This window comes from Rhinopithecus roxellana, chromosome 7, assembly GCF_007565055.1.
Source record: "Rhinopithecus roxellana isolate Shanxi Qingling chromosome 7, ASM756505v1, whole genome shotgun sequence".
Lineage (NCBI taxonomy): Eukaryota > Metazoa > Chordata > Mammalia > Primates > Cercopithecidae > Rhinopithecus > Rhinopithecus roxellana.
Window position 1 is genome coordinate 66634199 of NC_044555.1, and position 27922 is coordinate 66662120.

General features: G+C 41.1%; 1 protein-coding gene and 1 pseudogene across 6 annotated transcripts in view; both read left to right on the forward strand.

Moving 5' to 3' along the window:
* The window catches only part of USP9X (ubiquitin specific peptidase 9 X-linked), a 150008-nt gene that overhangs the window by 5465 nt on the left and 116621 nt on the right, over window positions 1-27922 (forward strand). The window lies entirely within an intron of this gene.
* LOC115898607 lies at window positions 22252-23643 on the forward strand (annotated as a pseudogene). Its single transcript, XR_004058285.1, has one exon. The product of XR_004058285.1 is annotated as a keratin, type I cytoskeletal 18 pseudogene (transcript).

The window sequence follows — 27922 nt, forward strand, 5'->3', positions numbered from 1 at the left end:
AATGGGACTCCAGGGATCATGAAAAAAGTTGATGTAATTGTTATAAGGAAAAAAGACTTAAAACTTCTAACACTTACCTATATTGGGCATTGAATTTATCATTTAGTTATTGTGGATTATAAAGTGATGACCATTGTAATATACTTTTAAGGAATAACTTGTGAAAAAGTATATTGTTAGGATGAGATCGCTTACCTAAAATTTATTCTTCAAACATACCCATGCTAAATCTTGGTGGCTTCAATATGTGTAAACACACATACCTTATGTTTGGCAGCAAATGGATTTTCAGTTTTATTCTCAGTCACTGCCTAACAAGGATTTTCTACCGCCTCTGTGTACCAATCATCTGTGGAGCTTTTTCAAAATATATATTTGCTCTACAGTTGAGTCTGATGTGTAACCAGGGTTTTTTTTGCCATCCCTTTTAGGGAAAGGGGAGATCTGAGACCCTTTGCATGTGTTCCACCGTTAGGCAGTAGTACTCTTGCTTGAGTTTCGTTTTGTTAGTCACACAGTCAAAAATTACGGACTGAAACACAGACATGCAGTGAAAAGCTCAAACACTAGAAGAGACAGGGATTCCGCACTCAAACGTAGTATATACAGTATATTTGCACATACATATCAAATTTATTGTCACCTTGCACCTTCTCAGTGTTACGGTTCCAACTCTACTATAAACATTAATATCTGTTAAGATACTTGTTTCCTTTTTAATCCATTCAACAAATACTTATGGGGCATCTGCTATGTGCTAGGCGCTGTTCTAGATTTTACTGTTGTCTAGAAGCTAACATGCGAAGTGAGGTGGGCTGGACTAGCTGATCTCTAAAGTCTTTAGTGCTAATTTTCTGGCATTCTTTTATGTACCTCATAGGAGAGATTGGATTAAGTTGTTATTAAAAAAAAGACTTTGTTATGGTATATGCCAATTGAATTTTTTGTCACTTTAAATAGAATTTCATTCTGAACTCCAGTTTTCTCCAGTGAGCCCAAATGTCAGGTATAGTAGAAATAGGTTCTTTTGAAATTCTTGGCATACTGGCTTTAGGAATAGCTGTACTTCTGATGCTGTTAATTTTTGACTGGAAATTACATACTCTGGTGTCACCCCTTACTCCTGCCATTCCTTTGCTGTATTGATGCTCTGTTATCTCTGCACAGCGTGTTTTTCTATTTAATTTACTTTGTTTAGGTGTTTTGATTAGTTTTGTCCTTCAAATTCTGTCTTTAAGGTTAGTGGCTTTCATTCTAAGTCACTGATATATCCTTAGCACCTAGAAAGTGCGTGGCATACAGACTTTTAGTAACTGTTGGATGAACATAGTTTATCATATTCTTGCTATTTTACTTATTTTTTCTAATTCTTTTTACTACTTGGAGTCATTTGTCTTACTAATCCCATTACAATGAGGAGTCCTGAAAGAGATCTCAGTTCTTTCTAGTCAGACCCTTCATTTTTCAGATGAGAAAAATGGCTCAAAGAGGTGAAAGGTGAAGTAACTTGACCAAGATAGCATGCCATAGACTACCTTCTTTATGAAACTATTTCTATATCTGTCAAATCACATTAATTATTAAATTCTCTGTAGTCACTCATAAAATTAACATTAAATTGTCTCTCTGGTAATGGATAATAAGGTCAGGGATTCTGTCCTTTACCTTTGTGTATTACAGAGCACCTAGAATAATACTGTTTATAATAACCATTTGATTACCTGAATGGGAAAATCTGGGGCAGTGTTTAACTTGCACTACCTCCAGCCTCTTGTACAGAATCGATGCATCTTCATTTTATGGCACCCTATAGTTTATTCTTATTAATCATGGGAGCTTTGAACATGTTCGACCCATGTTAGTCAACCATAATCAAAGGAATTGTTTTCCTTGGGATGAGTTTGAGCTGGTGATCTTGGATATTAGATCCCATCTTCTACAGAGGCTGTGAGTTGGGTGGAAAGGAAAAAGGGAGTTTTGAAGCCTCCTGTTAGTATCCTTTATGTTCATTTTATTCCTGCTGACTTTGGTGGCTATTGAGAGTTATAAATTGAGGCTGTTGGTTACATCTCTCATTTCTGGTCTTTTCTGTTAACTGGTTACTTAGAAGTCCTAAGGCTGCTCATTATTAACTTGGACCCCAGAGAGCATGGAAGTCACCGTATGGTATTGGACCCATTTCTGCCTAACAGTGTTTTCTCTGTGGTCAAGGTGTAGTGTACAAAGTTTTGGTTGCTCTGCTTGGTAACATCTCTGGAGTTCAGAGCAGGGATCAGTAAACTTTTTCTGTAAAAGGCCTCATAGTAAATACTTTGGATTTGTGGGCTAAGAGGCAAAATTGAGGATATTGGGTAAATTTTTTATTGGTGAAATAAAAAATATAATTAAATACAATTATGTATAACTTAGGTCTAATGAGAAAAACAATTTGGTGTGTGTGTGTGGAGGGGAGGTAATACAGTATTTTGCTTTATTGGGTAAAGTTGAGTGTTCCCTGTCATCAAATTGAGTGTAAATGTTCTGTGTGAAATCCATTCTTAGCTTGCGAGCTGTACAAAAACAGAAGGCTGGAATTGGTCTGTTACCATATTTTGCCAGCCCCTAGTTAAGAGCAGCGATTTTTTTTTTTTTAAGAGAGGGGGTCTCGCTGTCACTCAGGCTGGAGTGTGGTGGCACAATCATAGCTCATTGTAGCCTGGAATTCCTGGGTTCAAGCCATCCTCGCACCTCAGCCTACCGAGTAAGTAGGACCGCAGGCCTACACCACCTCACCTGGTTAATTTTTGGTAGAGAACGGGTTTTGCTGTGTTTCCCAGGCTGGTCTCAAACTCTTGGCCTCAAGTGATCCTCCTGTTTTGACCTGCCAGTGTTGCTGGGATTATAGGCCTGAGCCACTGTGCTCGACTTCTTATTTGATACACTATATGTTAACAACTCTTATGTTAACAACTCTGAATCTCCTTTCCTTAAGTTGGGTTCAGACTTCTGTACATTAGCTGATGAAAGGGTTTCTTTTTATTGCAAGGTGGTATTGCCTGAGAATAGTTTGGTTTCAGCAGCTTTGCTGTGTTTGTACAGCAGTGTCTTGCGTTTATGTGCAAGTTGAGATGTATTTTGCCCTTTTATAAGAATGAGTGGAAAACAAAAATAAACGGCGCGATCTTGGCTCACTGCAACCTCCGCCTCCTGGGTTCAAGTGATTCTCCTGCCTCAGCCTCCCTAGTAGCTGGGATTACAGTCATGCGCCACCACACACGGCTAACTTTGTGTTTTTAGTAGAGACGGGGTTTCTCCATCTTGGTCAGGCTGATCTTGAACTCCCGACCTCAGGTGATCTGCCTGCCTCGGCCTCCCAAAGTGCTGGGATTACAGGTGTGAGCCATCATGCCCAGCCTACCTGGAGGTCTTAAATATCCTTGAGACAGAGGGAACTGGTTAGGGATATGAATCTTAAACCTTACTGGATTAAGTTGTGCTTGGTGGTTTGGTTAGTTGCCTTTATTCAAGTAGTGAATGAAATAAAGAATGAAATAGGAATTAAGTGTGGCAAATGTATGATGAAGTTTAGAAATAAAATTTTCTGTACTCTGTGAGTGGGAAAATCCCCTAAAAACATGTGACTGTTGTTTTTGAAATTTTTGACTTCTCTCACATTTTGGGGAATGTGAAAGGATACTGGCTATGTACGGCATTTGTCCAGACTTTTGAAAATATAGAAAATCTCATTTGCTCAATTAGTGTGTATATTACCTGTTTACTGTGTTCTTTGTAGATATAATTAATTATCCAGGATTCTTAAGAGTTGACTTGGAGCTTGCTGAGCTGAGGCAAGAGGGATTGTGGGGCCAGACTGAGTGTTGGAGTAGGAACCTACTGTAGTGCCTACGGGTGTATTTCTTTTTTCTTTTGAAATGGAGTTTCACTGTTGTTGCCCAGGCTAGAGTACAATGGCATGATCTCGACTCACTGCAACCTCCGCCTCCCAGGTTCAAGTGATTCTCCAGTCTCAACCTCGTGAGTAGCTGGGATTATAGGTGGGTGCCACTATACCCGGCTAATTTTGTATTTTTAGTAGAGATGGGGTTTCACCATTTTGGCCAGGCTGGTCTTGAACTCCTGACCTCAGGTGATCCACCCACTTCGTCCTCCCAGAGTGCTGGGATTACAGCTGTGAGCCACCATGCCCGGCATGTTTCTTGTCTGATGTCAGTGCATATCATTATCTGAGCCATGTCAATGTCAGTTGAAGATTGCTTTGTTATCCTTGGTGCATTAGGGGAAGGAGAATCATGTCAGTTACCTTACTGTGATTGAACTGAATTCATTCATTTAATGTAGATTGAGTTAGTATGCCTTATCCATAATATTTGGGATCAGAAGTGTGCCCGATTTTGTAATTTTTCCCCCAGATTTTGGAATATTTGGAATATTACTTGTGGGTGAGTGAAAATTCAAAATCCGAAATTTGAGGCCAGGCGCGGTGGCTCACCCCTGTAATCCCAGCACTGTGGGAGGCTGAGGTGGGCAGATCACTTGAGGTCAGGAGTTCGAGACCAGCCTGGCCAATATGGTGAGACCCCCCCCCCCCCCGTCTCTACTAAAAATATAAAAGTGAGCTAGGTGTGGTGGTGTGCACCTGTAATCCCAGCTACTCAGGAGGCTGAGGCTGGAGAATCCCTTGAACCCGGGAGGTGGAGGTTGCAGTGAACCCAGATCGCGGTACTGTGCTCCATCCAGCCTGGGTGACAGAGTGAGACTCCATCTCAAAAAAACAAAAAAAAAGTTCAGATTTTGGAGCGTTTTGGATTCCAGATTTTTCAGATAAGGGATGCTCAACCTGTGCCATTTTAGTCACCAGAGGGTATATGAAGATGATTCTCTACTTTCAAGGCTCTGAAGATGGTGAGCCAGACAATTATACAGTGCAATTACAGCTGTATTAAATGGAGGTGTGAAAAGTGTAGTAGGAGAGATGGAGAAATCATTGTTTGGCACTGGATGAGGTCCTCAGAGATGTACTTTAGATTTAGATCAGAGCAGGAACTTCCGGGCAGAGGGAGCAACTTGAGATGAGGCAGGGTTTTTTAACCTTGACACTACTGACAGTTTGGTCCAGATAATTCTTTTTTGTGAGGTGCTGTCCTACTCAGCCCTGGCTTCTACCCACAAGATGCCAGTGGTATAGCCCCCCCTTCCCATGTCTTCAGACATTGCCAATTGTTCCCTAGGGGCAACGTTGAGAACCATTATTTGACATGGAGCAATGAAAGTGTGGAAGTATAATGTTTTCAGAGTAAGAACTAGTAGGAGAGTGTGGAAGGAACACTAGAGATACTGGGAGGGGAGGGGTTATGGGAGATGGGACTGAAAGGTAGTTTGAGTGAAGCTAAAATCACAAGGGGTGACCTTGAGTGCCATGTTAGTACATTTGCCTTTTACTGTTAAGGTAATGAGAGATGTACTTTCAAGTTTAAGTGAAAAGAGACATTAGATTTGTGTTTGTTTTCGAAAGATAATTCTGATGGGATTCGTGGCAGATATGTTGGAGAGTTGGGTCTCGGGGGATTGAGATGGTATTTTAACCGTCCTTGTGAAAGATAAGAAATAATGATTAGGGAAAAGGAAGGAGATCAATGGGGTGCTCCCATGGTATGAGGGAGGTGCTGCTAATTTGAGTTTCGCTTTTCTGGCACAGAATGGAGTACTGAGCTAAAAAGCAGAACACCTCTATTGTCTTCCCTTTCAGCTTTTCCTGCCACCTCCCAATTCCCTTTCCTCACTGAGAGCTGCTGTCTGTTGAGGTCTGTTGAAAGGTCATCGAGAGAAAGGAATCTGGGTTACAGAATGACTACTCTCCCAATGTGGTTCCTTAAACAGTGGATTATCAAAGCAAAAGTGTCATCGTCCCCCCGCACTCTCCTCCCCCCCCCCGTAAGGGGTTAGACTCTAGCATCCAGAGAGCATTAATTGTAGCCTCTCCTTGGTGTGTGTGTGTAGATGTTATGTTGCCTTAAAATACTTTGACATACAAACATAAGTGAATAATCTGATCGTTTAAATAATTGTAGTGATTTCATTGCTTCCTATTTTGGAGGTTAGCTTTATTTTAAGTGAGAATGTAGTCAGTGGAAGGGTACTGGACTTGGAGTCACAAGATCTGTGTTTTATTTTTTTTTTAATTGATTTTTTGAGACAGAGTCTCACTCTGCCGCCCAGGCTGGAGTTTAGTGGTGCGATCTCAGCTCACTGCAACGTGTGCCTCCCGGGTTCAAGCGATTCTCCTGCCTCTGCCTCTCAAGTAGCTGGGATTACAGGCACCACCACCCACGGCTAATTTTTTTATTTTTTGTAGAGACGGGATTTCACTGTGTTGGCCAGGCTGGTCTCAAACTCCTGACCTCAGTTGATTAGCCTGCCTTGGTTCCCCAAAGTGCTGGAATTACAGGCGTGAGCCTGGTCGAGAGCTGTGCTTTAGTTCCACTTACCCAACTCCCTGTGTTAAATCACTTAGCTAACCTCTTGGGTCTTCATGACTCTGTAAAACCAAGATGTTGAACAAGAGGTGAGTTTACTACTTTTTTAAGTTCTTAAATTTTATCTTTATTCCTAGAGATGTGGAAAAATCTGTAGTCTAGAGAAGAGAAATTGTCAAGTAAAGGAAAATAAAAAAGGTAAAAACACGTCAATGGGTTTAGGAGTTGGTTATATTCCTCCATTTACTTGTCAATCCGACAACTTGAATGTCTGCTCCCCCTTGTTTCTCCTTTGTGTGGTCTGAAGGGCTTTACTTTATTTAGAACCCTGTGGGTTAATTGTGCTTGGCCCACAGCTTGTACTGTGAATTTAGGGACCATAGACTTTGTAGCCAGGGGTATAATTTCTTTGTTGGCAGAGCAACTTAAAGTTTGGTTAAGTTTTCATCTGCAGTCTAGCTTGAGCTTTAATAACATAACTGTTGCTAAAAAGTGGTATAGCCTGCTAGGGGAAATAATATTTAGGGGAAAATTATTTTTTCTGAATTGATGATGAAAATACACAGATAAATACAGTAACAGTGATTTTTATCTGGCACAGATGGTTTCAGAGAAAATGTTGATACCTCATTTCTTATTACTGTAAGAGAACTAACAAAAGAAGCTTATTTTTATTGTGTTTCTTAGGTGAGTCATTCTCAAACTTCTTGCTCTCAGGATGCTTTTATACTCTTAAATTATTGAAGACCCCAAAGAGTTTTTGTTTATGTGGGGTTACAGCCATTGATTATTTACTGTATTAGAAATGAAAACAGACATTTAATGAAGTTGTGTATGCTTTTAAAAGTAACAAAACCCCACTGCAGGTCAATGTAGATAATATTTTTATGAAAAATAACTTTTCCAGAACAAAAATTAGTGAGAAGAGAGGCATTAGTTTACATGTTTTACAAATCTCATATCTAGCTTAATAGAAGACAACTGGATTCTCTGCCCCCTCCTGCCTTCAATCTATTGCAATTTAATACATTATATAGCCTTTGGAAGAACTCCATAGTACACTTGAGAAAGAATGACAGTGAAAGTGCAAGTAAAGTCTTATGAAAACAATTTTGACTCTGACCTCTTGAAAGGGTCTCAGGGAACCAGTGTCTTGGACTGCCAAGGGAAGTTGTGATGTTATCTTTTGGGTGACTTATCTACTGTAAATTTTACTTTAACTGAGATCTATGACTTACAGTAAAATGCACAAATATTAGATTGTATAGCTTGATACATTTTTAGAAAATATATACATCTGTGTAGTCATTCAGATCAGGATATAGAATATTTACAGCACCCTGTAAGGTTCCCTTATGCCTCTACCTCCTCCCCGTAAAACCCCAAATACCCTGACCTCTGTCTTTTATTTTATTTTTTTCTTGAGATGGAGTCTCGCTGTTGCCCAGGCTGGAGTGCAGTGGCGTAATCTTGGCTCATTGCAAGCTCCGCCTCCCGGGTTCACGGCATTCTCCTGCCTCAGCCTCCAGACTAGCTGGGACTACAAGTGCCTGCCACCACGCCTGGCTAATTTTTGTATTTTTAGTAGAGACGGGAGTTTCGCCATGTTGGCCAGGCTAGTCTTGAACTCCTGACCTCAAGTGATCTGGCCGCCTCGGCCTCACAAAGTGCAGGGATTACAGGCGTGAGCTACTGTGCCCGGCCTGACCTCTCTATTTTTTAATGAATGTTATGCCTATTTTTAAACTTCAGATAAATGGAGTAATACACTATATACTCTTGTATCTGGCTACTTTTGCTGAACACATGATCACTAACTTTGTCTTTTTCTTTATTGTTTTTTTGAGATGGAGTCTTGCTCTGTTGCCCAGGCTGGAGTGCAGTGGCGCGAGCTTGGCTCACTGCAGCCTCTGCCTCCCGGGTTCAGGCAATTCTCCTGTTTCAGCCTCCCGAGTAGCTGGGATTACAGACACCCGCCACCACACCCAGCTAATTTTTGTATTTTTAGTAGAGATGGGGTTTTGCCGCATTGGCCAGGCTGGTCTTGAACTGCTGACCTTGGGTGATCGGCCTGCCTCGGCCTCCCAAAGTGCTGGTATTACAGCCATGAGCCACCGTGCCCAGCCAACTTCGTCTTTTTCATTACTGTGTAGTATTGTATTACATACATGATTGATTTATCCATTCTGTTGGATTGAGGTGGGGTTTTTTTGTTGTTTTGAGACAGGGTCTTGATCTATCACTCAGACTGGAGTGCAGTGGTGTGATCACAGCTCACTGCAGCCTTGTCCTTCCAGGCTCTAGCGATTCCTCCCACCTCTGCCTCCCGAGTAGCTGGGACCATGGCCACATGCCACAATGCCCAGATAATTTGTTTGTTTGTTTTTTTTTTTTTTTTTTTTTTTTTTTTTGAGACGGAGTCTCGCTCTGTCGCCCAGGCTGGAGTGCAGTGGCCAGATCTCAGCTCACTGCAAGCTCCGCCTCCCAGGTTCACGCCATTCTCCTGCCTCAGCCTCCCGAGTAGCTGGGACTACCGGCGCCCGCCACCTCGCCCTGCTAGATTTTTGTATTTTTAGTAGAGACGGGGTTTCACCATGTTAGCCAGGATGGTCTCGAACTCCTGACCTCGTGATCCACCCGTCTCGGCCTCCCAAAGTGCTGGGATTACAGGCTTGAGCCACCGCGCCCGGCCATGTTTTTTTTTTTTTTATTTTATTTTTATTTTTATTTTTATTTTTATTTTTTTAATGGAGCTAGAGTCTATGTTACTCAGGCTGGTCTCGAGCTCCTGGGCTCCAGCGATCCTCCTGCCTCAGCCTCCCAGAGTGCTGGGATTACAGGTGTGAGCCTCTGTGTCTGGCTGACATTTGAGATTGTTCACAGTGTTTTCACCAATGTAAAGAGTGTTGCCATGATCACTTTTGTATATGTCTTTTGGTGGTCTTCTGCTACATATCCAGGATTGGAATTGCTGGTTTATAGGATACATATGTGTTTAGCTTTAGTAGCTACTGCCAAACAGATTTCCCAAGTAGTTTTACCAGTTTTAACTCCTGCTAGCAGTAGGTCGTGTTGCTCTTCCTTATCAACACTTAGTATTATTATCAGTCAGTGTTTCTAATTTTAGCCATCTTGGTGGCAGTTTAGGAATATCTGGTGGCTTAAATTTGTGTTTGTGTCTAGTGTTTAGAATACTTTCACATGCTCACTGGTCATTTTACTGTTTAACTCTTGCTTACCTATAAAATTTGAAGCTTGGCTAATATGTCTTTTGTAGCTCAAAATCTCTCGTTGAATGAATTTTCTGAAACGAGGCTTTTAAAAAAACTTAATTGGCTGGTCATGGTGGCTCACGCCTGTAATCCCAGCACTTTGGGAGGCCGAGGCAGGTGGATCACGAGGTCAGGAGATCGAGACCATCCTGACGAACATAGTGAAACCCGGTCGCTACTAAAAATACAAAAATTAGCTAGGCATGGTGGCACACGCTTGACTAATCCCTCTTCTGAGAAGCCTTTAATAGATACTCTCTACCCTCTTCTAATTTACTCCCTTTCCAAGCTTTTTATTAAGGAAAAATCAAACACACAGATGTAGATAAACTTCCATATGCACATCAATCAGCTTCAACTCATGGCTAGTCTCTTTTTACCTACCCCTTCCATTTTGACACAAAAACCAGACAGCATTTCATCTTACATATTTCAGTATATCCCAGTCTAGTTTAGATGTTTTTTCCTTGGTGGTCACATTGTGCTGCTCTATTGTAAATTATAAGTTCAATTTAATTCTTACTATTACTCTAGTTTGTAAACTTCTCCCAGGTAATAATCACTAACAGTTAATACCTGTGTGTGAGGATCTATGAAATTGCTTCACCTGCATACATTCTTTATATTCTTCACAGCAGTTCTAAAAGGTAGATAGATATTACTGTCTCTGTTGTATATGTAAGGAAACCAAGGCACAGAGGTTGAATAACTTGCCCAGCTTGTACACCTAGTTAAGTGGTAGAACAGGAATTCAAACTAAGGCAGTTTATCTTTAGTCTTTAGTGTTAACCACTGCATTACATAATGTCTGAGTAAATGAGCTCTCTACTGCATATAAGTTCTTTCAGTCGTCCTTTTTAATTAGCATTTTTTCCTTGTTAATTTTGCCTCCTGTCTTGCATTTGCCAACGGGATACAGGTATTATTTGCTCTTTCATAAAATCTAGCTAAAAGGGTCTTTAGCATGCAACTCTCTTATTTTATTTTTTACTAAAAAAAATTTTTTTTTTGAGATGGAGTTTCGCTCTTGTTGCCTGGGCTGGAGTGCAATGGCACGATCTTGGCTCACTGCAACCTCTTCCTCCTGGGTTCAAGCGATTCTCCTACCTCAGCCTCCTGAGTAGCTGGGATTACAGGTGCCCACCACCACGCCCAGCTAATTTTTGTATTTTTAGTAGAGATGGGGTTTCACCATGTTGGCCAGGCTTGTCTCCAACTCCTGACCTCAGGTGATCCACCCGCTTCGGCCTCCCAAAGTGCTGGGATTACAGACGTGAGCCACTGCACCTGGCCAAATCTCCTGTTTTAAAGATGAGCATCCCTTGCTTTTAGCTGTTGTGCTTCTAATTTTATATGTGATATTCTGTCAAAAAATTGCTGACCTCTGGTCTCTTTGTTTAATAATAGTGTCTCTATAATTACGGGGAGAAGGTAACACATACTGAATTTAAATATTTTTGGTTTTTATATAGTGTATTTTAAATTTTTAATATTTTCATTTTTACTTTAACGTTGTATTTGAAAATTTCATTTGCAGTAACTTGATACAGCTTTCACTTTAGATTTTTCTGTTTTGAGTATTAGCCCTCATGGTGTTGAGTGTTAGAATCTTTAGGATTAATTGTGCAAAGATATAAAGACTTTAGAGGAGCCGGCCAGGCACTGTGGCTCACGCCTGTAATCTCAGCACTTTGGGAGGCCGGGGCGGATGGATCACGAGGTCAGGAGTTCGAGAGCAGCCTGGCCAATATGGTGAAACCCCATCTCTACCAAAAATCCAAAAAAAAAAAAAAAAGGATTAGCTGGGTGTGGTGGCACATGCCCGCAATCCCAGCTACTTAGGAGGCTGAGGCAGGAGAATCACTTGGACCCGGGAGGCGGAGGTTGTAGTGAGCACAGAGATCGTACCACTGCACTCCAACCTGGGGTGACTGAGCGAGACTCCGTCTCAAAAAAAATAAGTTAAAAAATAAATAAATAAATAATGACTTTAGAGGATACTTCTCAGATCTTTCTTTTTTTTTAAATTTTTTTTTCTCTTTTTTCTTTTTTTTTTTTATTATACTTTAAGTTCTAGGGTACATGTGCATAACGTGCAGGTTTGTTACATATGTATACTTGTGCCATGTTGGTGTGCTGCACCCATCAACTCGTCAGCACCCATCAATTCATCATTTATATCATGTATAACTCCCAATGCAATCCCTCCCCCTCCCCCCTCCCCATGATAGGCCCCAGTGTGTGATGTTCCCCTTCCCGAGTCCAAGTGATCTCATTGTTCAGTTCCCACCTATGAGTGAGAACATGCGGTGTTTGGTTTTCTGTTTTTGTGATAGTTTGCTAATCTCAGATCTTTCTTAATGGAATTTGTGTGTATGAAACTATTACAGAAACAACCCAAATGTCCATTATCCATCAAGTGATGAATACATAAATATATAATGGAATATTATCCGTCAATGAAAAGAAATGAAGTACTGATACGTGCTACAACTTGGATGAACTTTGAAAACGTCGTGCTTAAGTGAAAGAAACCAGTCACAAAAGACCTCATACCATATGATACCATTTGTATGAAATGTCCAGAATGGGCAAATTCATAGAGACTGAAAATAGACTAGCATGGGGCCGAGGGGAGGTTGGAAGGAAGGGAGAATGCTATTAATGGTATGAAGTTTCTTTTTGGGGGCGATGAAAAAAATAATCTGAGATCGATTTTGGTGATAATTGTGCAACTCTGAATATACTGAAAACCTTTGACTTGTACACTTTAAATGGACGATTTGTATGGTATGTGAATTAGATCTCAAGGGTGCTATTTTAAAAAACTTAAATATAATTTATAATGATGATCTCATCAATTAAAAATAATTTGAAATTCTTTGGTGTGCTTTTTCAGATTCTTTACATTTATGACTTAACCAATCTAGTTTTGGAAGATACAGGCAAAAAGAACACCCATGGAGACACATAAAAAATGTTATTAGGCTGGGCGCAGTGGCTCATGCCTGTAATCCCAGCGCTTTGGGAGGCCGAGGTGGGCAGATCACTTGAGGTCAGGAGCTCAAGGCCAGCCTGGCCAACATAGTGAAAACCCATCTGTACTAAAAATACAAAAAAATTAATTAGCTGGGTGTGGTGGCACACACCTGTAATCCCAGCAACTTGAGAGGGTGAGGCACGAGAATTGCTTGAGCCCAGGAGGTGGAGGTTACAGTGAGTTGAGATCACGCCCCGCACTCAAGTCTGGGTGACAGAAGGAGACTCTGTCTCAAAAAAAAAAGTTAATTATTAATACTGCCTTGTCTAAAATGTTGAATAAATGAAATGAGATCTTTGTTTTCAGTGTATTGAGTCAGCATTTCGTGATTGGGTTAGTAACTTAGAAAAGTTAGATAATTTTGACAAAGATTGGTAAAAAGCTGCTAACAGATAACTTTGAATTTCCCTTTTTTTTTGTTCTTTTTGAGATGGAGTCTTGCTCTCTCACCCAGGCTGGAGTGCAGTAGCGCAGTCTTGGCTCACTGCAACCTCCACCTCCTGGGTTCAAGCAGTCTCCCTGCTTCAGCCTCCCTAGTAGCTGGGATTATAGGTGCCCGCCACCACGCCCGGCTAATTTTTGTATTTTTTAGTAGAGACAGGGTTTTGCCATGTTGGCCAGACTGGTCTTGAACTCCTGACCTCAGGTGATCCGCCTGCCCTGGCCTCCCAAAGTGCTGGGTTTATAGGCTTGAGCCACCATGCCCAGCCTAACTTTGAGTTTATCTTAACCTGTTGTTTCAACAGAGTAGATTGATTGATAGGCCTACCCGCATTCTGTAACATTTGATGTGACTTATGTCTAATATTAAGTCGACATAGCTCACCTATTGGCTGATTTAGGGACTGGGATTTATTGGAACTTCACAGCCTTTGTAACGATTAAAAAAAGGAGTTAAAAACAGGTGTTTTCTTTTTAAAATAAGTTTTTTCATTTTGATGATACTCTTCAACATTAGTATATGCATTTTGGATTATCCAGATGAATGCCTCATAATCAAGAACTGTTAACATCATTTCAGTACTTATGTTAGCTTTGTGTTTTTGTTGCCTTGCTTAGTTGTAACATTAGATTTGTGGGATAATGAGAACAACAGAGACAGACCTAACACATGAATAATATGATGGTGCCAAGGGCAAATGATGTCACAGGACACTATGTGTATAGAGTAGTGTAATCATTCAAGTAGAAGTAGGAACATATGATGGTATAGCCAGGCAAAACTCGAACCCATGCCCTAGCATTCAGTAATACACTGCCATCTGTCACGTTATTTTAATAGTTTTATTTATATTTCGTTTATAAATTCATTTTGGTTTTAGTTATAAGAGCAGTAAACATAAGGAATTTAATCCTAATTTCATTTCTGCATTTATTTAAGCAACATTGAAATAGAGAGTGATTCGTTTTTGAAAATTCTGTTATGGTAGAACCAGAATTTGCAAGCTTGAGCCAGTTTACTTAATATTATTGATAGAAACCTAGCATTTGGCATTAGATGACTGGAACTGGGACTGCAGTTCTCTATTTACTAGGTTATTTCTCCATTTATGAAATGGGAAATATATTTATATTTCTACCTAAAAGGGTCATTCATTTGTTCATTTTTTCACTCAACAGATAATTAGTAAGTTGTATAGCACCACATAATTTTATCTCATTACTAGTTTAATTTTCCCTACTGTCAAATTTTCTTTAGAGCCAGCACAAAATCTGATAGGAATATTATGCTATGAATTGTCTTCTAGAGGGTAAGATACCACTCCCATTCCTCCTTTTTTGAGACAGGTTCTCGCTCTGTCACCCGGGCTGAAGTGCGGTGGTGCGATCATGGCTCACTGTAGCCTTGAACTGCAAGGCTTAAGTCATCCTCCCGCCTCAGCATCCTCAGTAGTTGGGACTACAGGTGCATGCCGCCACGCCCAGCTAATTTTTGTATTTTTTTGTAGAGAAGGATTTTGCCATATTGCCCAGGCTGGTGTGCTGGGCAACTCCTGGGCTCAAGTGATCTGCCCACCTCGGCCTCCCAAAGTGTTGGAATTACAGGTGTGAGCCGCTTCACGCGGCCTAAACCTTTAACTTGAAATTTACTTTTTAAAAAATAGGACAAAATAATTTTAAAATGTGGTAGGATCCTGTGTTAATGCAGTGGAATAACAGCTATATCAGTAAAACTGTTGAGGCTGTTCATGTATTTAAAAATCAACCTAAGCAATTGTAGTATGTATGCCAGGAGCAGAAAATTCTGGTAATTTATAGTTGGGAGAATAATTTTCCTCTGGGCTGATCTGGAGATTATATTTATAGGGACCCTCTGAAGGTTCAAAGATAAGAATTGTCAAAAGGGGATAATAATCAGCATTTAAAGAGAGGAATAACCAGCACTTGTTAAAACACCTACTCTTTACTGGGTCCTTCCGTGTGTCTGGTACTTCACATGCATTCTATTAAAGCTTTTCAACAGTCTCTGGAGGTATTAGCCATCTTGAGAGAGAAAAAAAAAAGATACCTGGAGTTAGAACTAATCGTCTATTGTTGACCTGTCTGCTATGTTGCAGTATATGCATTGCCGAAAACCTCATAGTCTGCAAAAATCAGGTACCAAAAACTAACGATGTGTATAGGGAAAAATGGGATTAAGAGTAAACTGATCACTCCAAAGCTGTGTTACTTTGTAATTAGAGCACTAACAAAACAAAAATTCCAGTAAAATAACAATTTTAAAGATCCTGAATTTCTGACAAACTACGATAAATATAGTATTTGAAAAAGGATAGCTTGATGGAAGGGGCAGGTATAAGGGGTAGGATTGGGGTGACTGAGTTAGGGAGACAAAGCTAAGATGTATAAATATCAGATGGAACTGCATACATACTTCTGAGACAGAGCATGTGGCCAGACTAAGCCAAGAAGAAGAATGCAGGGGTAGGCGGGGGTGGTGATGAGCATCTGGTTCAGACCTATAACCCCCAACCCCATGCTGCATTCAGCTTCTGTTACTTGTGGGTACAAAGCATTAATGTGTTGGGGGAAAAGTGGCAACCACTGTTCTACTTTGTGAATTTGATGACTCTAGGTATGTCATAAGTGGAATCATAAAATATTTGTCCTTTTGTGACTGCTTTATTTCAGTTAACATAGTGCCTTCAAGGTTCATCCATGTTGTAGCATGTCAAAATTTCCTTCCTTTCTAAAGCTGGATAATTTTCCATTGTTTGTATATCTATTTTATTGACACATTCATCTGTCAAACGGATACGTGTGCTTCCACATTTTGGCTATTGTGACTAATGCTGCTATGAACATGGATGTACAAGTATTTGTTTAAGTCCCTTTCAGTTCTTTTGAATGTATACCCAGAAATGGGTTTGCTGTATGTATCATACGTAAATTCTGTGTTTAACTTTTTTTTTATTTTTATTTTTTGAGACAGAGTCTCACTCCTGTCACCCAGGCTGGGGTGCAGTGGCTCCATCTTAGCTCACTGCAACCTCTGCAGCCCTGGTTCAAGCTATTCTTCTGCCTCAACCTCCCAAGTAGCTGGGATCCCGCCACTGTGCCCGGCTAATTTTTGTATTTTTAGTAGAGACAAGGTTTCACCATCTTGGCCAGACTGGTCTTGAACTCCTGACCTCGTGATCCACCCACCTCGACCTCCCAAAGTGCTGGGATTAAGGTATGAGCCACCACGCCTGGCCAATTCTGTGTTTAACTTTTTGAGGAATCACCATACGTTTTCCACAGTGACTGCACCATTTTACATTTCTTCCAGCAATGCGCAAGGGTTCCATTTTCTCCCCTTATCCTTGCTATCACTTGTATTTTCTGCCTTTTTGATTATAGCCATCCTGGTGATACCTCATTGTGGTTTTGGTTTGGGTTTCCCTGATGGCTAATGATACTGAGTATCTTTTCATATGCTTATTGACCATTTGTATGTCTTACACATTCAGATCCTTTGCCCATTTTTCAATTGGGTTGTCTTTTTGTTATTATTGAGTTGTATGAATTCTTTGTATATTCTAGATACAAGTCCCTTACTGGACACATTATTTGAAAATATTTTTCTTGTAATTTGTGGGCTGTGGGTTGTCTTTTCACTGTTTATAGTGTTCTTTGGAGCACAGAAATTTTAAAATTTTGATAAAGTCCCATTTATCTTTTGTTGCTCCTGCTTTTGGTGTTGTACCTGTTAGAATCCATTGCTAAATCCTAGATCATTAAGATTTGCCCCCATGTATTCTAAGAGTTCTATAGTTTTTTACCTTAATTTAGATCTTTGATGCATTTCACGTTAATTCATGTTGTTACTGGAAAACATTTTTATATGTAATAGGCTCAACAATGAATTATATACATGTTGTTTTAAACAATGCATTTTAAATCAGTTAAGAAAAAGGAGAAATATGCAGTCATACTGTTTTCTTATAATTTTGCATAATTGCATTTACCAGTGTTCTTTAACTGAGGATGTGTCTTGTCATGCTCCTCAGGTTGTCATACTGGAAGTTGATTTCTGAATTCTTTTTTTTTTTTTTTTTTTTAAGATAGAGTCTTGCTCTGTCACTCAGGCTGGAGTGCAATGGCGCGATCTTGGCTCGCTGCAACCTCCGCCTCCTGGGTTCAAGCAGTTCTCCTGCCTCAGCCTCCCAAGTAGCTGAGATTACAGGTGCCTGCCGCCATGCCCAGCTACTTTTTTGTATTTTTAGTAGAGACGGGGTTTTGCCATGTTGGCCAGGCTGGTCTCAAACTCCTGACCTCAGGTGATCTACCTGCCTCAGCCTCCCAAAGTGCTGGGATTACAGGTGTGAGCCACTGCGCCCGGCCCTGAATTCATTTTTGAAATAAATTTGGTTGATAGTTTCTTTTCTTTTTTTCTTTTTCTTTTTTTTTGAGACAGAGTGTTGTTCAGCCTTCCGAGTAGCTGAGATTACAGGCACCTGCCACCATACCTGGCTAATTTTTGTGTTTTTCGTAGAGATGGGGTTTCACCATGTTGGCCAGGCTGGTCTTGAACTCCTGACCTCGTGATCCGCCCGCGGTGGCCTCCCAAAGTGCTGGGATTACAGGCGTGAGCCACTGCGCCCGGCCAATTTTTTGTATTTTTAGTAGGTCTTTTGATAGCTGCTTATTGCCATGATCTCTCCTGTTTTCTGTTGTTTTCCAACACACCCTCAGGCAGCATATTACCATATCGTTTCAAATAGTTCACTTTAAGACAACCCCAGAACTCTGTTCTTAAGGCCTGCCTTTCCCCCTAGGCAAAATCTTTACACCACTGCTTCAGAACTGGGTTGACTGTGGCTCACTTCTCAGAGTGACACCTCTGCTTCTTGAGCAGGGTGCTTGGCTTTGCCTATCATGGAATCTTGACATTGAGTGAGGTAGGGTGGGGGCCATTAGGACCACGCTTTTCTTGACCTGCTGCACCTGGGGTTAAGAGCGTTTCTTGACCTGCTGCACCTGGGGTTAAGAGCGTCTGCCTCACAAGTGGTGCCTAGCTGGAAAAAAGAGCCCCCAGACTTCTTAGCCATTCTTGCCTGCAATAGAGCCTCTGCAACTCAAAGTTGGGGGTGATGAGAAATGCTGGATGTCTTTCCCACCTGGAGAGATACCATCAACTGGGAGCTGGGTCAGGGAGGTGTGTTCTTGGCCGTTCTCACCTGGAGTGGAGCTACTGTCCTGCTGAGCTGGCTCAAATGCCACAGACTGTCCTTATTGAGATATGGTAGATTTTCTTAAATAAGTTATTTTTTCATTTGCTATATGCCCTTAGGACAATTTCCAGAGGCTTTTAGTGTTGTTTTTTAAAAAAATAATTTTCACCAGTTACGGTTGTTTCACTGGGAGAGCATTTACAGAGCCTCTGATGACACCATTCCAAAAGTTATTTTTAAATGTAAAATTACTCAAATTGCCTACAGCCACTTAAAAATTTGTGTTTGAGAATGCTTTGGATAAGATGCTGAAGTTTATATGTATGTAAAAGCTTCAGTACCCTAATTGTGTACATACAACTTGACAGACGCTCAGTATGGAGGAGGTTTGAATAAGGGTGTTTGGCCAATTACTGAGCATTTCTAAAAGAATAAATTGCTGCTGCCACAACAATTTTGAATGCAGGATGTAGTTCTGTTGCAGTGACTTGTAGGAAGTTATCCATAGGAAGTAGCCATGGATGTACACAGTAATTTAGTGACAAAAATCAGGAGTCTGTAAGGGTGTGTGTGTGTGTGTGTGTGTGTGTGTGTGTGTAGTGTTGGAAATAAAACAAGCATTTAGCTCAAGTAACATATTTAACAAAGATTAATTGGACATCTTAATTTGCATTAACCTGAATTATTGATTGGATTTAAAGCTGTCTAGAACTAGCATCACACTGGGGGTGGGGAGGGCAGGAAACCTGTGCTTAATATAATTACCTTGACTGGCTTTGTGTATAATTTATCATAATGTGTGGTAAAAATAATAAGGTCTGTGCAAATGATAATGGCAGTGCCGGTGGAACTAGGAAAAGAAAAGCTTTTACCTTTGAGCAGAGGCCACATTTTAAAATAACTTAGGGATGTTTAGGTTTGTAGCTGTGGGCTCAACTATTAAAAATAACTTACTGTATTTCAGACTCCTTAACATGAGCCTCTCCATTTAACACTCTATCTCTGTCAGAGGGAGAGATCCCCAGACTTCTCAGCCACTCCTGTCTGAGAAGCATTCTCAAACAACCCCCCCCAACCCCGCCCCAGAGAAGGGGCCTCATTTTGTTGCCCAGGCTGGCCTCAAACTCCTGGGCTCAAGTGATCCTCCTGTTTCAGCCTCTGGAGTAGCTGGGGCTATAGGTGTGCACGACCACACCCAGCTAATTTTTATAACATGATTTTTTATTATTCCATATATCTGAGGAATACAGCTAATTGTGTCTTAGCTCCTTGATATGTACTATAACAGTGACAAAGAATGCTTAACATGCGGAAATCGTGAATTAAGTGAAAAATCCAATTTTGTAAAACATGTTTCTGCATCAAAAACTAAACAGTTTCGGGTTATGGTGAGATTAATAGTAGTTCCCCCTCCCCTCCTTTTCTGACATTATTGATGTATGGTCTGATAGTTAAAACTGTAGGACACTGGCACTTGCACTGCCTGAGTTTGAATCCTGGCTCCTACCACTTTGACGGCCTATATTCTCTCTGTCTCAGTTTTTTTACTCATGAAATTGGGCTGATAATAGGGTTGTTCTGTTGTTCTAAGGATTAACTTGTTTGGAATAGTGCCTGAGACAAAATAAATACTTAAATGTTAGCTGTTGTCACTATTAATGAGGAAAATGTTACTTAAAATTTGAGGTATGTCACCCTGGCTTCATTAGTATTGAAGTTGGGAAATGAGAGAGTTGGAAAAAAAAGTTACAGGCTGATTATGAATGACCTTGAATATGTACCAGATGGAGAAGAGAAGCCATTAAAGATTTTAGAGATGGAAAGTGTTGAGATTAATTTAGCGTTAATATACTGAACGATTGGTGTAGTAGTGTGGACACTAGCCAGGTTGCCGTTAAAATAGGAGTCTAGGCTAGAGTGGTTTGAGTGGGAGTGGAAAAGATAACATTGGACACATTATAAAAGAGGAATGAAGGAGATGGGAAGGGAGAGATTTGACTTTGTTTTTACTGTATTTCCCCACACCCCCAGTTTTAGTTTTGAGCACTGCTGTAGACTGAACGTTTGTCTCCACTCCCCCACCCCGAAAATTCATATGTTGAAACCTAACCCCCATGTGATGGTATTAGGAGGTGTTTGGGAGGTGACTGGGTCTTGAGAGTGGAACCTTCACAAATGGGATTAGTGCCCCTGTATTAATAAAAGAGACTCAAGGAGAGTTCCCTCACACTTCCTGCCTTGTGAAGATACAGCAAGATTGCTGTCTGTGAACCAGAATGCAGGCCTTCACCAGACACTAAAATATGCTTGGCCCCTTGATCTCCAGCCTCCAGAACTATCAAGTGTTACTTGAGCTTAATAGTTCTGGAGCTTTTGTTACAGAAGGGGCTAAGAGAAACACCTATTGTTTGCCAATGAATCCTTGGGATTCAGTGATGAGCAAAGCTTGCATAGCTTCTGCCCTTAAGGAGCTTTTATGTTTTAGTTAGAAGATAAACTCACACAGGTGCTATGAGAAAATAGGGTAGCTGGCTCATAGAGCCTAGGATATGAGTACTTGATGAATCCTGACTCAGGAGAGTTGGGAGCTGATGAATTAGTATGGGTAAAACTAAGCAGAGTGCTTTGTTCAGAGGCTCTCAGAGGTGGCATGAAGGAGCACCTTGTGAAGGAACAAGAAGAAGGCAAATTGAACTGGAGTTTGAACAAGCTTTGGGTCAGGTTAGCTGCAAGATGAGGCTGGAATTGGGTGTTTGAGGGACTTGTAGACCATTAGATAAGTATTTTGATCTTCATCCTGGTCTTCGAACATTTTTTTTTTCTTTTTTGAGACAGAGTTTCGCTCTTGTTGCCCAGGCTGGAGTGCAGTGGCGCGATCTTGGCTCACTGCAACCTCTGCCTCCCGGGTTCAAGCAATTCTCCTGCCTCAGCCTCCTGAGTAGCTGGGACTACAGGCATGTGCCACCACGCCTGGCTAATTTTGTATTTTTAGTAGAGACGGGTTTCTCCATGTTGGTCAGGCTGGTCTCGAACTCCCGACCTCAGGTGATCTGCCCACCTCGGCCTCCCGAAGTGCTGGGATTATAGGCGTGAGCCACCACGCCCGGCTAGTCTTTGAAGATTTTTAAGCAGTGCCATGACGTGTTTTGCATTTCAGTAATACTCATAGTGATGATTTTTGATACCAAAAGAACAAAACAATTGTAAGAATGGATGCAGGCCTGACAGTCACTGTGCTTTCAAGAGAAAGCTCAATCCCTTTTCCCCGTTGTTTCCTCTTCTCGTTTGAGTTTATAGAAAACAACAGAAGGTTCTATGGAGAACCTTCATGGTATAGCGTAAGAGCCAAGGGTTTTAGAGTCTTAACGGAAATATTGTGATCTTATATAAGCTCAGTGTACTTAATCTCTTAGCTTCTATTTATGTCTGTTAAATTGGATCGATGGCTGTGTGAGATAGGTATTATGATTAAATGAGATTATACAAATAAAGCACCTAGTGTTGTGTCTGATACACAAATAAGTACTTAAAACTTTTCAAGAATAACATAAGATAGAACGGGAAAGGAGCCACAGAGAACCTTTTAATGAAATGGAACCAAGTCCACAAAAGAAAATAAATCTTTAGCATAAATATTGAGACCTGTTTTCGCCTTGTCCACAGGGTAGTTATGGACCATAGTGTCTGAATATAATTTATTGTGAGGTGTATGCCGCAAGTAATTATAAGTAGTTAAACAGTAATGTTTGCAAATGAGATTACCTAAAAATATTAGAGTCAAAGTTACCTCCTTAATAATTATTTTCGGTCGGCAAAGCCTGAGTCCTGTCGTCTCGCCTTCCTCCCATACAGCATGAGCTTCACCACTCGCTCCACCTTCTCTACCAACTACCGGTCCCTGGGCTCTGTCCAGGCGCCCAGGGCCGGTCAGCAGCGCGGCCAGTGTCTATGCAGGCGCCGGGGGCTCTGGTTCCCGGATCTCCGTGTCCCGCTCCACCAGCTTCTGGGGCGGCATGGGGTCCGGGGGCCTGGCCTCAGGGATGGCTGGGGGTCTGGCAGGAATGGGAGGCATCCAGAATGAGAAGGAGACCATGCAAAGCCTGAACGACCGCCTGGCCTCTTACCTGGACAGAGTGAGGAGCCTGGAGACCTAGAACCGGAGGCTGGAGAGCAAAATCCGGGAGCACTTGGAGAAGAAGGGACCCCAGGTCAGAGACTGGAGCCATTACTTCAAGATCATCGAGGACCTGAGGGCTCAGATCTTCGCAAATACTGTGGACAATGCCCGCATCGTTCTGCAGATTGACAATGCCCGTCTTGCTGCTGATGACTTTAGAGTCAAGTATGAGACAGAGCTGGCCATGCGCCAGTCTGTGGAGAATGACATCCATGGGCTCCGCAAGGTCATTGATGACACCAATGTCACTCGACTGCAGCTGGAGACAGAGATCGAGGCTCTCAAGGAGGAGCTGCTCTTCATGAAGAAGAACCACGAAGAGGAAGTAAAAGGCCTACAAGCCCAGATTGCCAGCTCTGGGTTGACCGTGGAGGTAGATGCCCCCAAATCTCAGGACCTCGCCAAGATCATGGCAGACATCTGGGCCCAATATGACGAGCTGGCTCGGAAGAACCGAGAGGAGTTAGACAAGTACTGGTCTCAGCAGATTGAGGAGAGCACCACAGTGGTCACCACACAGTCCGCCGAGGTTGGAGCTGCTGAGACGACGCTCACAGAGCTGAGACGTACAGTCCAGTCCTTGGAGATCGACCTGGACTCCATGAGAAATCTGAAGGCCAGCTTGGAGAACAGCCTGAGGGAGGTGGAGGCCCGCTATGCCCTACAGATGGAGCAGCTCAATGGGATCCTGCTGCACCTGGAGTCAGAGCTGGCACAGACCCGGGCAGAGGAACAGCGACAGGCCCAGGAGTATGAGGCCCTGCTGAACATCAAGGTCAAGCTGGAAGCTGAGATTGCCACCTACCGCCGCCTGCTGGAAGATGGCGAGGAATTCAATCTTGGTGATGCCTTGGACAGCAGCAACTCCATGCAAACCATCCAAAAGACCACCACCCGCCGGATAGTGGATGGCAAAGTGGTGTCTGAGACCAATGACACCAAAGTTCTGAGGCATTAAGCCAGCAAAAGCAGGGTACCCTTTGGGGAGCAGGAGGCCAATAAAAAGTTCAGAGTTCAAAAAAAATAATAATTATTATTATTTTCACTCACATTTCATGTGTTTTCTTTTGAGGCACCAAAAGAACCCTTCAAGTCCAGCACATAAACCATTAATATTTGCTATTTTTATTTTGTGTTCTGCTTTATACAGTTTTTGTGTTTTGGGAATTTCTCGGTGTCCATAGAAGTGTGTCAAGCCTGTGATAACCTTATTTTAGTGTCCTTTCTCATGCTGTGGTAGAAAAACTGCTGTGTAGGATACTTTTTCGCTAGACAACAATGCAGTAAGATTTTGTCTTTAAAAACAAATCTGTCATAGCAACAAAATCTTCAATTTAAAAATTCAAAAAGATCTAAACTTGGCTTAAAAATAAGTTTTTTTTGTTGTTTTTATTTGAGATGGAGTCTCGCTCTGTCACCCAGGCTGGAGTGCAGTGGCACGATCTTGACTCACTGCAAGCTCCGCCTCCCGGGTTCACACCATTCTCTTGCCTCAGCCTCCTGGGTAGTTGGTACTGCAGGTGCCCGCCACGATGCCCGGCTAATTTTTTGTGTTTTTAGTAGAGACGGGGTTTCACCGTGTTAGCCAGGATGGTCTCCATCTCCCAACATTGTGATCTGCCTGCCTCGGCCTCCCAAAGTGCTGGGATTACAGGCATAAGCCACCGCGCCCGGCCAAAAATAAGTATTTTCATATTCCAAAATGGTGGGTATTTTGAAAGAAAGCTTAGCTGAAAAGATGCTGCTTACTGGATTGTAATAAACATGAAACAACTGATTTATACATTCACATTATAATTTTAAATCATTATATAGTTGACCCTTGAACAACATGGGTTCAATCTGTGTGGTCTACTTACACTGCAGATTTTTTTCAATAAATATATTAGAAAATATTTTGGAGATTTGTGACAATTTGAAAAAAACACGATGAACTGCATAGCTTGGAAATACTGAAAAAATTAAGGAAGGTGTGTCATGAACGTGTAAAATATATGTAGATGCTAGTCCATTTACTACCATGAAATGTACATAAATCTATTATAAATTTAAAGTTTATCAAAACTTAATGCACACAAACGTTTTTACAGACCACATGTGGTGCCATGTGCAGTTGAGAGAAATGTAAACAAATGTAAAGATGGATTAAGTCATAACTGCATAAAATTAACTGTAGTACATTTTCTACTGTAGCTTCATAGCCATCTCCTTTTGCTACTGAGGTGAGCTTGTTGTAAGTATCGGATGAAAATATGTGACGCTAATTTCTTCGTGAGCAGTTCATCTCTCCAGTAAATGGTCTATCGTAAAATGATCTCTCATGTTCTCATGTATTTTTCATCATGTTTAGTGCAATACCATAAACCTTGAATAACATTGCGGGACTCATGAAGTGCCACTAGTGGTGCTGGCGAATGGGCTCCCAAGAAGCAGAGAAAAGTCATGACGTTGTAAGAAAAAGTTGAATTGCTTGATAGGTACCATAGATTGAGGTCTGAGGTCTGCAGCTGTGGTTGTCCACCATTTCAGATGATTGATCTTGTAAACAGATGTTGGAATATTACTGTATTGGTAAATACAGTATAGTACTATAAATATTTTCTCTCTTCTGATTTTTTTCTTCTTCTTTTTTTTTTTTTTTTTTTTTTTTTTTTTTTTGAGACAGAGCCTTGCTCTGTCACCCGGGCTGGAGTGTAGTGGTGCGATCTCAGCTTGCTACAACCTCCATCTCCTGAGTTTAAGCGATTCTCTGCCTCAGCCTCCCCAGTAGCTGGGATTACAGGCACACACCACCACACCTGGCTAATTTTTTTTTGCATTTTTTAATTAGAGACGGGGTTTCACCATATTGGCCAGGCCGGTCTCAAACTCCTGACTTCAAGTGATCTGCCCGCCTCAGCCTCCCAAAGTGCTGGGATTACAGGTGTGTTTGAGTCACACACCCCCCCCCCCCCCCCCCCCCGGGCTCCTTCTGATTTTCTTAATTTTTTTCCTCTGGCTTGCTTTATTGTAAGAATACAGTATACATGTAACAAAATGTATTAGTTGCCTCTTTATGATCAGTAAGGCTTCTTGTCAGCAGTATGCTGTTAGTAGTTAAGTTTCTGAAGAATCAAAAGTTATTTATGGGCCGGGCGCAGTGGCTCACGCCTGTAATCCCAACACTTTGGGAGGCCGAGGTAGGCGGATCACGAGGTCAGGAGTTATAGACCAGCCTGGCCAACATAGTGAAACTGCATCTCTACTAAAAATACAAAAATTAGCCCGGTATTGTAGCGCATGCCTGTAGTCCCAGCTACTTGGGAGGCTGAGGCAGGAGAATCAGTTGAAACCAGGAGGCAGAGGTTGCAGTGAGCCGAGACTGTGCCACTGCACTCCAGCCTGGGCAAGAGAGTAAGATTCTGTCTCAAAAAAAAGAAAAGAAAAGGAAAAAAAAAAAGTAGTGAGGTCTGCTGCCCTCTACTGGTGAAGGCTAAGTATAGCTTGTGTTATACAGTTAGGTCTCTTGTCTCTAGTGAGTCAAATATTTTAAGAATGGAAAAACAAGGGTTATAGATGTCAGTTAAACATAGAAATTTGAAAGAAAGAGAAGTAATTCCCTTTGATTGTTGGTACATAAAACCGGAATAGGCAAAATTCACAAGTCAAGATAATTTCCGTGTATGAGCTTAAGGATGATTTATCAAATTGTTTTCTAAGAAACTCAACTCACTTTGATGTCCAGTAAAGGAAATAATCTGGTAGGAGTTGGAATTGCTGTTGCTTGTTTATTGTCTCTGTCCTTAGTCTGTAATATTCTACAAAAGCAAGAGATATTTGATGCACTATGTACTTCCATATATTCTCCTATGATTAGAACAATATGTGGCCCATTGTAGATGCTCAGTACACAATTTTTGAACGACTGAGCTTTGAGTATTTAAACATCTTTTTTTGGATAAAAAAAAATTTAGAGAAGAAAATCTTAAGTATCCTAGGATCATATATCAAGTCAGAGGATTTCAGTGAGCTGTATGAAAGGAGATAGATTCTGGGACATAGGGCAAATTTTAGCAGAGTTGGGATAATGACTGGGTAAGAAAGGACAATTCTTTGTCCCGAAAGGAATTCTCTGGTATTAAGGCCCTCTGTGAAAGCTGCTGGAGAAATTCAGTTCTACAAAGTTTAAAGTAAATGGTTTGCTGTTCGTGGAGTGCTAGATTACTTAATACAGTCCAGCCTTTATCTAGGTGAAGGTGATGCTTTTCCTATTATGGAAGATGTTAGGATGCTAAGTTTGAATATGAAAAAGTGCTGTGTTTCCTAGAGGCAATCAAATCACCATTTTGGTTGTATTTTCCCATTGCAGAAAATTCAAGATGCATTCTGTTTGTATAATTTGTTTTTATGAGATAAAGCGTAAAACTTCATGTGGTAAATTTTCACACTGTGATTCATTGTATTTGAGCATGCCTATAGAAAGTGATTGCTACTGTGTCAAATATTGAATGATTTGAATAATTACTAAGTTGTTCAGTTGTGTGTATGATACGGCTGCTTTGACTTGGTAGAGAGCTTGTTCTAGCCCTGCTAGGTATGCCTAAATCTCTGTGACATAAAAAACAGGCTCTTTTAGAGTTGTGGGACTGCTGCTTGAAATCAAGCAAAGCTGTGCGATTCCCAGCTGTTTCCACCACTTGAGTATTGAATAGGATTTATTAAGAAAAGTAGTGGTGTTATTCTTGGATAACTTAATTGTATCTGTGATAAGTTTTTTCTCCACTCAAACCTTTCCAAATAATATCTGAAAGCAATATTTTCAGATTCATTCCTCAGATATTTAGGAACTCTGCACAGTACATTGTAGAAAGGGAAATGAAAATTTACTTTTTTTGAGAATCACCATGCTTGCTATTTGTGAGACTCCTTTTATTAAAGCAGTTCTCATGGCTTTCTTTTTTTGTGTGGGTAATAGCATCTCAATTTTAAATACCTGGAAAAAGAATGAGAGAGGTTGTTACTCTCTTTTTAAGATAGGCAGATTGTAAGTGACAGAAGTGGGATTCTGAATGAGTTATGTTTGAATCCAGAAATTATTTGTAATTGCTCCATGCCTATTTCTTGCTCTTTATCTTGCATCCTAGTGTGCTGAGGGAAAGGGATCAAATTTTTATGTGGTAGTAGAGAGATGCAGCGGAGTATGCTATGCTGAGACCTGACATACCTGCTCAGAAATATAGAAATACAGAGAAACCAAGAGCTAGAAAGGTGAGACTATATAAGAGATAGGGATAGCAAGCAACTTGAGGCTTTGCTGATTGAGT